This window comes from Pteropus vampyrus, unplaced genomic scaffold, assembly GCF_000151845.1.
Source record: "Pteropus vampyrus isolate Shadow unplaced genomic scaffold, Pvam_2.0 Scaffold175, whole genome shotgun sequence".
NCBI classification, from domain to species: domain Eukaryota; kingdom Metazoa; phylum Chordata; class Mammalia; order Chiroptera; family Pteropodidae; genus Pteropus; species Pteropus vampyrus.
Window position 1 is genome coordinate 1,005,688 of NW_011888956.1, and position 10,613 is coordinate 1,016,300.

Here is a 10,613-nt window from a genome sequence, read left to right on the forward strand (position 1 = left end):
GTGAAGGCCCAGGGTGTCCCGAGCTGTCTTCAGGACTGAGAGAAAGGCCCCAGCTCTGTGCATCGCCTCCAATCCGTGTGATGAGGGGACGGGGGGCAGAGGGCAATGACAGCACACCCTGCTTGGTGGCTTTGCTGTGTGAACGCAGACCAAGCACGTGGAGACACTCATGGGAAAGGTGGCTGTGACGGCGTTGTGCCAAGCGGCCGACTTCTGGGCCTGGTCTCTGCCTTCGTGGGGAGAGGGCACAAGATGTCTGTGCCCATGTTTTCATCTGAAAACTTGGAAAGTAAACTGGGCGTGAAAGGGCAGAGACATCGATCCTCAGGGCCCGATGACACGAACGAGGGGGACTTGAGGAGCTGCGGCCTGTGAAAACGTTTCTCAGGTTCCGATGCGGGCAGGACCTTCCAGAACCTGGACGCTGACGGGAGGGCCACCCGGGCGCTCCGCATTGAGATTCCTCAGAGGAGCAGGTCTCGGCCACAAGGGGAGTGCAAGGCCACAGCCCAGGACCACGGTGGCCCTGCTCCCAGGAAGGGGGGTGGGCAAGTGGCTGGAACCTAGAAACGCATCCCCACTGGGACCTGCGAGGTCACAGCGCCCCGCCTGGCACAGCGAACAGAGGGCCCACGGCCCCTCCACAGTCTCTGGGGAGGGGACTCCAAGGAGGCCTGGGCTGTCCCTCTAGAGCTTCCGATTTTCCTCTCCTCCTTAAGTAGAACTGCACACTCTGTAAGGTACGGAGCACCCCAGTGCTGACATGGGGTGCGGGGGGGCAGGGGAGCCTTCGCGCACAGCGGGGTGTCTGTGTCACACCCTCCTGCTGTCTCCACGCCCTCCCCCATTTCAGAGGAGCAGAAAGCGTCTCTTTCATGTGACTGTGTCAGAGCTACCTAAGGGGACTCAGTGTCTGACCGGAGTAGAGACAGCGGTGGGGGCGGGTGCAGGGAGGCGGTGGACACCCCCGCGGCCCTTCTCTGCGCAGATGACTCGGTTCTCTCCCTGCACCGACAGCGACCTACTGAGCGGGCCCCACGCGGTCCATCTCTGCGCCTATCGCTGGCGCCGCAGCAGAAACGCACGGATTCCAGGCTTTGTTACGATGCCGATTCCAGTCTCAGCATCTGCGCACGGGCATTCTCCAGCTCCCTGACGGCAGAGGCTTTTAGATTTAAATCATGTTTACAGCTCTGAACCGCAGCGTCTCTCCAAATTTGCACTTGATCGATCACCAAACAGCATTTATGAGGCCTGAGCAGAACCCTAAGGGCCGCTGGAGGAAGTGGGGGTGAAGGGGCCACCGCGAAGGCAAGGCCCTGGCGGGAGATGGCGGCTGCTCTCTCCTGCACAGCCTGGGCTGTGAGAAGCGGCGGCCACTGCAGACTTCCTAAGGCCCAGGCTGAGACATGGGGAAGGGTGTGAAGCGAGCACACCGCCATGCCTGAGCCTGGCGTTTGAGACAGGGTCCCCGAAACGGGCATATTTCAAACAGCTGGCCAGTCTGTGGAGTCACAGGGGCCAGGTGTGGGGGGAGGGAAGGAGCAGAGGTGGGTGCTGTGCCTTGAAGGACCGTCTGTCTTTTCTGAGTGGAGGAAAGGCAGGCGGCGGAGTGAAAGAAGCCTCGTTTCTCAGATGCAGCAACGGCGTCCAGAACGGACGAGGGATTTTGCCAAAGGCCCCGTTCCCGAGGCAGAGACAGAACTTGCCCAGGTAGCGCCTGGGACACGGGGTGGGTGCCGCTGAGTGCCATGATCACATGTGGCTGCTCACTGCTGGGAGTCGGAAGGGCACCCTGCGAAGATGACATTCCAGAGCCTCCACCCCTGGGGACGCTGGGGCTTGTGACCCTGTGGTGACCGTTTGCGTGGATCGCAGTCTGGGGCAATTCCCGAGAACAACAGTCCCCTCCCGGGGGAGTTCCTGGGTGAAGAAGGCGCCCTAGCCCTTGCTCAGCAGTCTCTGGGTGGCAGCACCCTTGTGAAAACGAGCATGTGGCGTTGCCCCTTGTCATTGATGACGGGACGTCCAGAATAACTGAGGGCACCGTGAAGGGCACGAGCGAGGCAGCTCCAGTCGCGCGAGGACGGCGGTGGCCGTCGGCCTGGAACTGACTGTCCTGGAGACCAGAAGGTGGAGGACGCGGGAGCTGGGGTGGGGTGCGGCGCCCCAGCCGCCCGTTGTGAGGGTCAGGGGTGGGCTCGACCTGCGGGACTCCATAAAATGATTGGGATTTTCGATGACAGAGCGGGGCCAGGGTGGTGGAGAAGGGCGAAGACCAGGAGAGCCAGAGGGGCCGTTTGTCGTTCCAACAGAGAAAGTCAGCCATGAAACTCTGCCCTAAAATTCCCTACCTGCCCCGAGTCGCCGGTGCCATGGGCTTGCGTCACACAGAGCAGCCGGCGAGAACGCGTCTGGGAAAGAGCCGGGTGCAGGGCGGGCGGCGCATCTCCTTTCACGGGCAGAGGGGCCTTGGCGCCACCCTCCTGGGCAGGAGCTCCTCGGGGCCATCTCGCTGCCCAGCTCCTAGGTGCTCGGAGCTTTCTGTGGACTTCCCTGGGTGAGGGACCGCCATTACTGCCACTCCCCAGCACCCCGTCCAGAGAGGAGGCCGCTAATTCTTTACATTAATTTGACTTCTGCTAGTAATTGTTTGCTTAGGGGTCCATTTGCCTCCTAATTTCCAGTCTCATTAATAAGGGATATCTAGGTCACCCATCGTAAATGACTCGCGAAAGCGTCTAAGCTGCTGGATCATCATCAGCTTTCTTCGGTCACCTTGCCATGGGACACTCTTGGATGACCTCCGTGGATCTGCAGCAGAGTTACATGCGTCTAACTTTACTGCACAAATATGCGACAGTTGAGAAAGCGCGGGCGAACTACCTGAGATAGTGCCGACTCGGTGGGTGGCCGGATCCACTGTGCGGCGTCCCGTGATTGCTGTGGGAGGGGACCCTCAAGTACCTGGTGACTTGGGCTGGAAGGAAGCGTGACCCACTCAGCACTGCCTTCCTTGTCGCATCTGTGGCATGCCACGAACGACCTCACGTTCTGCGTCGTGTATTTGAGTAGCATCTCTCTGACATCGGGTTTTGGACTGTGCACGATCATTCACGGAGGTTTGCAGGCTCCTTGGGGGCGATGGTCTAATCACAGACTCAGCACAGGGCCGGCTGTAAATCACACGGACGAGACGTGAGCACGCTTTTCTGACTGGGGCGTGACAGTGGCAAGAAGCAGCTGGCTGACTGGAGGGCACACTTGTCCACGTGGCAGGGCCACCGCGGCCTCGTTCCACGTCCCCTTACCGAGAGCCACCTCGCACCCTGCCTGTCAATGTGAGTGCCAAGTTATTAACAGGCTCTGGAGGGCACCTTGTCCATCTCCTTAAGTCCTGAGCTTTGTGAGTCTCCGCTGATGCCCGTGACCCGTCCGAGCCAATGCAAGTAAGCCTGGTGAAGACAGAGCTAATCTTCGCAGAACCGTCAGATAAGCCATCCAGTAACATTCCAAGACGTGTTTGTGTGCAAACTTCGGCTTCGTGACTTTGAGGCAGTAGGACATTCAGTGACTGCATGAGGAACAAGCCGGTTAAGAAAGTAAGCTGTGAGCTGCTGGGGAGGACTGTGACGATGTGACGATGACATAGAGTGTGCAGATTCCTGAGCCACAAGCACTGAATTTAAATTTCTTGTGAGGACCCTGCCAGAGAGACTTTTTTTTTCTTTTTAATTCAGTATGTCGTTTTAATTAAATTACAACTCCGAATTAGACATAAATCAGCCAGACCCATTTGGGTTTCATTTTTAGCACAAAGATCCTATCATCTTCAGCATTTCATTCAGAGCTAATTAAATATGGATTTATGGCTCTCGGTACCTTGGAACAGAGGAGGACGTCCAGGAGTCACTGAGCCCCTGAGAGGGGTGCGATTCTGGGGACAGTGACCGAACGTCAGACGTTTGCTACAGCGCTGTGCTTCTGAAAGCTGGATGCGTTTTCTGGGTGTGTAAACAAGGCTCATGAGGCTCGCCGCTTCCGTCCCTGGTAACTAAACCCGCCACACACTGTGAGCCCCTGCAGCTGCCAACAGCGTTGCGGCACGGCGCGCCCGCTCTCGCTTCCAGAACCTTCCTTCCTTGGCACTCCCGTCCTGCCGCACACCAGCGAAGCCAGCGTTCACACGCTCCCTCTATTCAGACCTCCGCCACCCCCGCTGCCACTGTCCCCGGGAAAAAGTCTCTGTTGAGGATTTTCAGCTCTGGCGGTGGGTCAGTGAGTGTATTTCAGCTGAGTTTATGGAAAGCCTTGAAACCCAACATGCCAGCTTCGCCAGCGGATAGCTAGAACGTTGCCTGTGGAGCGCCCGCTGGGTTTCGCTCACGATTTAACCCTTTCAGGTTGGAGACAGGAAACATGCCCAGTGCAGCGCAGCAGCGTAGTCCTGTCCACATCCCAGGGGAGCCGTCCGGTCAGACGCAAGGAAGCCAAGCGTCCAGGGCAGAAGAGGGGAAGGCCGTGTTCAGTAGCCAGTGGAGACTGAGCAGCCCACCCCTGTTTTCTGAAGGACGTCGGCGTGTGTCTTGGGAGGGGAATAGCGTGGGGATGCCCTCGGAAGGACTGGCCGCCGAGGCGGTGCGGGCAGGGCCAGCCTCCCGGCCTCCCCGCGCCTCGTTGCAGCTTTTGAGAGACTGCAGGGTGCCTATGAGCTAAGCATCTCTTGATTTTTAAAAAATGACTAAGAACGTAATTAAAAAAAAAGTTTTGATCCAAAAAGAGACTCGGTGGAGAACCATCTGAATAATTGCGATGTGGGGCAACGGATGCCACGCGACAACATAGTGAGGACGGAAGCGGGGGCGCTGGGAGGGGCCCGTGAGGCCTGGGGCTCTGCCGAAGGCCCCGCTCGGCGTCGTGGCCAGGGCCCGGCCGCTCTGGCACTGGCGTCTAAGACCCAAGATTATCGAAACGCATGCGCTAACTGTTCACACACACACACGCACGCACACGCACGCACGCGCACACACACACACACGCGCGCACACACACACACGCACACACGCACGCACAAGCCCCCCCCCCAAAAATGTTTCGGTTGCTTAGTAAAAACAACAGGGTAAAGATTCTGTTTTGAAACTCAGTGTCTGCCTCGTACCAGAAAATCATGTCAAGACAGTGGCCTGCTGCCACTTTGACTCTGCCGTCCCCATTCCGATTCTGATCCTGGGGCTGGGGCACAGGATGTGAGCTCACTCAGAGCAAGTCCCTATGCACGGGTGGGACGTAAAGCCCAGCGACAGGGTGTCTGGAATGGGCCACCCCAGCAGGGCACCCAGTGCAGACACGGCACCTGCCGAGAGGTCCTCAGGGCCCAGCCTCAGAGGAGGCGACGGGGCAGACAGACGTGGTACGCGGCCGTGGGCGGGAGTCGCTCTTGCTACTCCAGGAGCTGAAGTCAGCCACCCCGAGAAGGGGCTGCTGTCACGGCCGGGTTGGCGTGAGGCAGAGCGGCCGGCGCAGGCCCGGACGGCGCAGGGCCGGCATCTGTGCGCGTCGGAGCTGGGACGCAGTGGGCCGCGTGGCCAGCACCACTTTTGAAGGCGGTGTCTCTGGGCGTGCGAGGGGAAGTCTCCTTGGCTTTTTCTCCCCGCTCTGGGAGCGAGAGACAGAGCGCTTCCTTACTTGGGGTTCGTTGCCCCAGAAAACCTGTCCGTCTTTCTCCCCCGGTAACTGAGGTGTTAGTGCCTCTCTGCCGTCCGCGCCCACGTCATGCTCTGAGACACTGTTCAAACAAGAGGAAGCTCTCGCCTGCCTCCCAACGTCAGAGGCAGGTGCGGAGGTCCTGACCTTGTCCAGGAATCCTCCCTGGGCGGTTCCCTTTGTCTCTGAGACAGGGGAACAGCCTTTGGGAGTGGGGGAGGCCCCTGCACTCCCCCATCCCTTTTGGACCAAGCGAGAAGGACTGGCTCTGCGAGGTCTAGAGCGTGTGCCCTGCCCTGCTCAGTGCCGCCTGGGGCTCTGTGGAACCTCTTGGCTGTTCACGGCGGGATCATGAGTCACGCGTTTCACAAGCATTTTTTGAAAAGGGGAAACACCTCTCTGCTTGAAATGTGGCTCTCCTATGAAAAGAGATGGTGTCAAAACACCAAGCAATGCATCCACTCCCTGTGTTCCTTTCGTCCTTTGCGGTTGATTCTATTTTGAGGACCAGAAATCAAAAGTTAGAAGCCTGAAGCCCAATCCTGTTATAAAGCAAAAAGCCGAATTCTCTCTGGGCTGGCCCAGGAGCAAGCAAATTAGCGCCTCCTCTAATGGAAGGGTCAGGGCCCAGGCCGGAAGGAACACAACCTGCTCTGTAGATTTAGAGAGAAATGTGTTGAACCTGAACTTAAAAAAAAAAAAAAAAAAAGACATGAAACTCGCGTGGCCCACACCTTGTGACGATGACACGGAGACGATCGGAATGCGGCCCGCCCCTCCTCGATTGTCATTTTTAGCAGCGGCTCCCTCACACAGTCATTTTGCCATAATAGCATGTTCATTTGGGTTTCAGCCTTGAGGTCCCAAAGCAACCGGTCAGCTGCGTCCCACGCACTTCCCATCGCTGCCCGAGGCCCAGGCCCTAAGGCCGCGTCTGCATCTTTGCTCCTACATCTAACTGAGGCTGAGAACTTTCTCCCAGGACACGAGAGGGCGAGGCGGGGTCAGATGTCAGGGGCTGTCGGGATAGATGATTCAGCCCGTTTCCGCAGACTTCTCGAGATGCCTTCCGAAACTCTGTTGAAAATATCTTGTGTGATCTTGTAACAAATTAAACAAAAGACAAACCACCAAGTGCCTGCCTGTTTGAGGAGAATAACCACAAAACTGTGATTCAGGGTGACCTATTGTGGGGGAGGAGAAGCTGGCATGCTCAGTTAAATTCTAACGCTGCAAACCCCAGCTCACCGCATTCCTTTTTGGGACTTTCTGAAAGGCTGGCTGCATGTTAACAGCCCTCAGGCTCATCACACTGAAATACCAATGAGGGTCTCAGGAAGCACAGCCCACCTCAACTGGCCGCAGAGTCTTCTGTTTTCAGTCAATCGGGGGATGGAGGACACGGGCTTGTTTTTTTGTTTTTGTTTTTGTTTTTGTTTTTACTTTGTTTTAATTTTAGGAGCTCAGTAATCACTTCGACAATGAAAACAATGACCTCAACGCGTGGAAGTCTGTTTTCTTCCCAAACACTCACACCCGCATTTCTTTGCCGACTTACTCACGGAGCAAAACAATAAGCAGATCTGGTTTTCACCAGCGTGACGACTGGCCGGACTTGCCAGCGTTCACGGAATGTCAAACACACCCACTCCTTCTGCCCTCTGGTCCCTGCCGATGGCGTTGCCCGGGTTCTTCCTTGGGGCTGGAGAGGAGGGGCTCTGTGCTCCCCATCTCAGGACCCACCATAACAAAGGAGGGAGTGTGTCCAAACTGCCCCGCCCTGCCCAGCGCACGGCCGCGTTTACCTGGCGACCGGCAGAAGTCGCGCCGTGCTCACTGGCTCCGCGCACACACACACACGCACACGCGCGCACACACACACACACAGGAGTCCTTTTCTGTGCGATGGCTCCCACCCGCCCCACTCGGAAGGCGATTCCCAGCGTCCGGGGACTGTCCTGTCCCCCACGGGTTTCGAGTTGTACACTCTGCTGTGGAAGCAGCAACAGAGCTTTGGCTCAGCCCCGAGCTGCTGCTGTGCTGTTCCTCCTCCTGGAGCAGGAATCTGGCCGGCAGAGGGTCCCTGCCTGCGAAGGGGTGCACAGACGGGGACTCGGCCACACTCTGCGAGGAGGCAGGGAGGTGGCGCCCTGCATTTTGCCAGAAACCATCTAGAATTTCCTGTTTTCCAAGCCTCAGAGTCAACTTTACCTTTGGGGTCAAGTTGTTCCTGGGAATTTGGAACTTTCTATTTCTGATTTCTTTAAGGATCGAGGGAAGATACCCAATGGGCTACTTATAAAAAGGGCAAAAGCATGCTTTTAACAGAACTGTTTGCGAGCCAGACTCAGTGGATCTGAAATCGTATGCGTTTGACTTCTCCTTAAGTATTCATCAGCTTATCATAACCGTGGGAAAAACTCAAACAAGGGTCTAAAGAGTTTCGTTTCATCCTTAAACACAGTGAAAGAATTTCAGACGTTTAACATTCTGTGAACAATTTAAAAAATTATATTAAATATCTCCTATAGTCAATAGAAACCTAAATATCACAATTTTCATTTTATATAACCTTTAGCTGTGTATGAATGTTAGACTATATAATATACCTACGTACTATATCACACTTCATAGTTAACAAATAGGTACTTTTATATTTTAGAGGACAAAGTCTCAAATGACTCTTGAAAAATTAAAAATATATGTATACACACACACGTGTCAGTGATCTTTGAACAGAGAAAGGCAAACACAAACTCTCAGTGACATAAAACTGGACCCTGGAGAAACTTTCAAAGAAGTCAGTCTCAAGTCTGTAATCTGCTTGTTGCTTCCTTCAAATCTCTAACCAACCGAGTACTAATTTGAGTTGGAATGTAGGCTCTTGAGCAAGACCATCTACTTTTAAATTTTCCTCCATCAAACTCAGAGTCTAAAATAGAAGCACTACACACTTTCCCCGAAAAATCGCCCTCTAATTATTCTGGGAAATACTCGGTCCTGTCTGTCACCCATCGTCACAGCAGCATAGCCCTGTGAAAGCTGGCAGTCCATCTTCTGTCTCCCTGCTTAAAAGCAAGAGACCCGAGCACCCTGTGACGGTGCTCCCAGCTGCCGTGACTCAGTCCTCCCTTTCGCGTCCTTTCACCCTCGGCTCCTGTTCAGGGGCCTGGCGAAAGCTGTAACCCGCTTTTCCAGGCACCTCGTGTATGTACAGTCACGTGTCTCCTGTTGAGTTTTATTCCTGAAGTTCGCTTAAGGCTGAAGTTGCATTTTCACAAGCAACGTGGAAAAAGACTGCCCGCCTTAGATGTCAGCCTGCCCGTGAGGCCAGCAGCAGCACGCCTCTCTGCGCCGACCGCCCCGAGTGTCGGTCGCCTTCTATCTGTGGCCAGGAGAAAGTCCGTGTGCACGAGATTGTTTTTAAAAAGCGTGTATCGCCTTGACGGTTGTAAAACTATACTAACCTTAACTTCACCTTGCCCATGACCGGGGCTGAGCGTCTGGAAACTAGATCTTAGTTAATTTTTGAATCCATCCCCTACGAGCCAGGTGCACAAACCAGTCCAAGTAAACTCCGGAGCTCAGCGAACTTATGATCTTCCTACTGCTTAGAAAAAAGCAGGCGGAGGAGCTCGTTGCAAGGCTGCGTGTGGAAAGCGGGGATACCTGTCTGACCGAGTGGGCAGGGAGGACAGCGAAGTGAGGGAGCGGTTCAGCAGTGACCCCCAAGCATTTTTCTTTCCCAGGAGACACGCAAACGCATTTGCGAAAATTCTGTGTGTCACACTTTCCTTGTTGATGAAATGTTGATAGTCATTTGCCTTAACAGAGCCTAGGGAGGTGTTGAAAGAAACCAATGAGCTCATGGTTATGGAAACAGATTTTGCAAATGCTGTATAAACACGATGCTGTCACCACCTATGTGGTTTCATATTGCTTCGACTTCAATTAGGACTTCATTTCAAAGCTACTGATAATTTCTGATCATTAAACGCACGTGTGTTCGTGCACACACACGCATGCACACAATCAAAAGGATAAAATCATTATATAGATTTAAAATGAATGCATGTTGAAAAATTATATTTAACTCATGTGGTGTGAGAGGAACCAGGCTGATGTGACAGCCCATCCAAAGAAGTTGAAACAGACAAATGAGTGTGGAATGAAGGAGGGTTGAGAACGGAACTGCGGGGTGGGAAAAGGAAGTCAATTAAATCGCCAGGGGAAGAACAGAATCTGCATATTTGTCAATTAGCTGTAACATGCGAAGACCTGCAAAAACCCCCCACAGTGAGAGACAGCCAGTTAGAATCTGAGCGCCCAGGGATGTGCTCTAGGCCTGCGGCTTCCCACCAGACCTTGACCTTTTCTGCACACACAATCCAGATTCTCAAGATCAGGGGCTGGCACACTAGGGGGCGTGGGCCAAAGCCAGCCTGGAGCCTGTTTTTGTAAACAGGTTTTCCTGGAGGACAGCTGCTCCTGTTTATGTGTGTCCTGTCTGTGGCTGCCTTTGGTGCCATAACAGGGCTGAGCAGCTTCTGCAGAGGCCACCTGCCCGCAAAGCCTGATGTGTTCACTGCGCAGCCCTCCCCAGCAGGTCTCTGACCCTGCTTCGTAATAGCACGTCGAGCTCTGAACCGCGGTTAGCTGTGCGTTTAGCTCTTCGTTAAAGAGCATGCGGGCAGGGTACTGTGCTCGCACGTCAGTGAAATTCTTCTTTGCAGTGGACATCTTTCTCCAGAAAGCCAAACGTTTGTGGTTCTCGTTACCCGTGGTACCACAGAAGCCCAGCTGCCACCAACCCTTTCTATTCCTTTGGGTTCTATGAAATGTTTTAGTTCTAACGAGTTGGCAAATGGAGATATTGCTGTCCGAGTTCTACAGAGATGCTGAGCCCACCG

At 54.6% G+C, this 10,613-nt stretch overlaps 1 long non-coding RNA gene across 1 annotated transcript in view; it reads left to right on the top strand.

The window, feature by feature from the left end:
* Nucleotides 1-6,359: 6,359 nt before the first annotated feature.
* Nucleotides 6,360-10,613, top strand: part of LOC111746101 — a 5,087-nt gene continuing 833 nt past the window's right edge. Inside the window, exon 1 of the long non-coding RNA XR_002782929.1 lies at nt 6,360-9,255. This is a non-coding gene — a long non-coding RNA (uncharacterized LOC111746101). The remainder of the gene's footprint in view (nt 9,256-10,613) is intronic.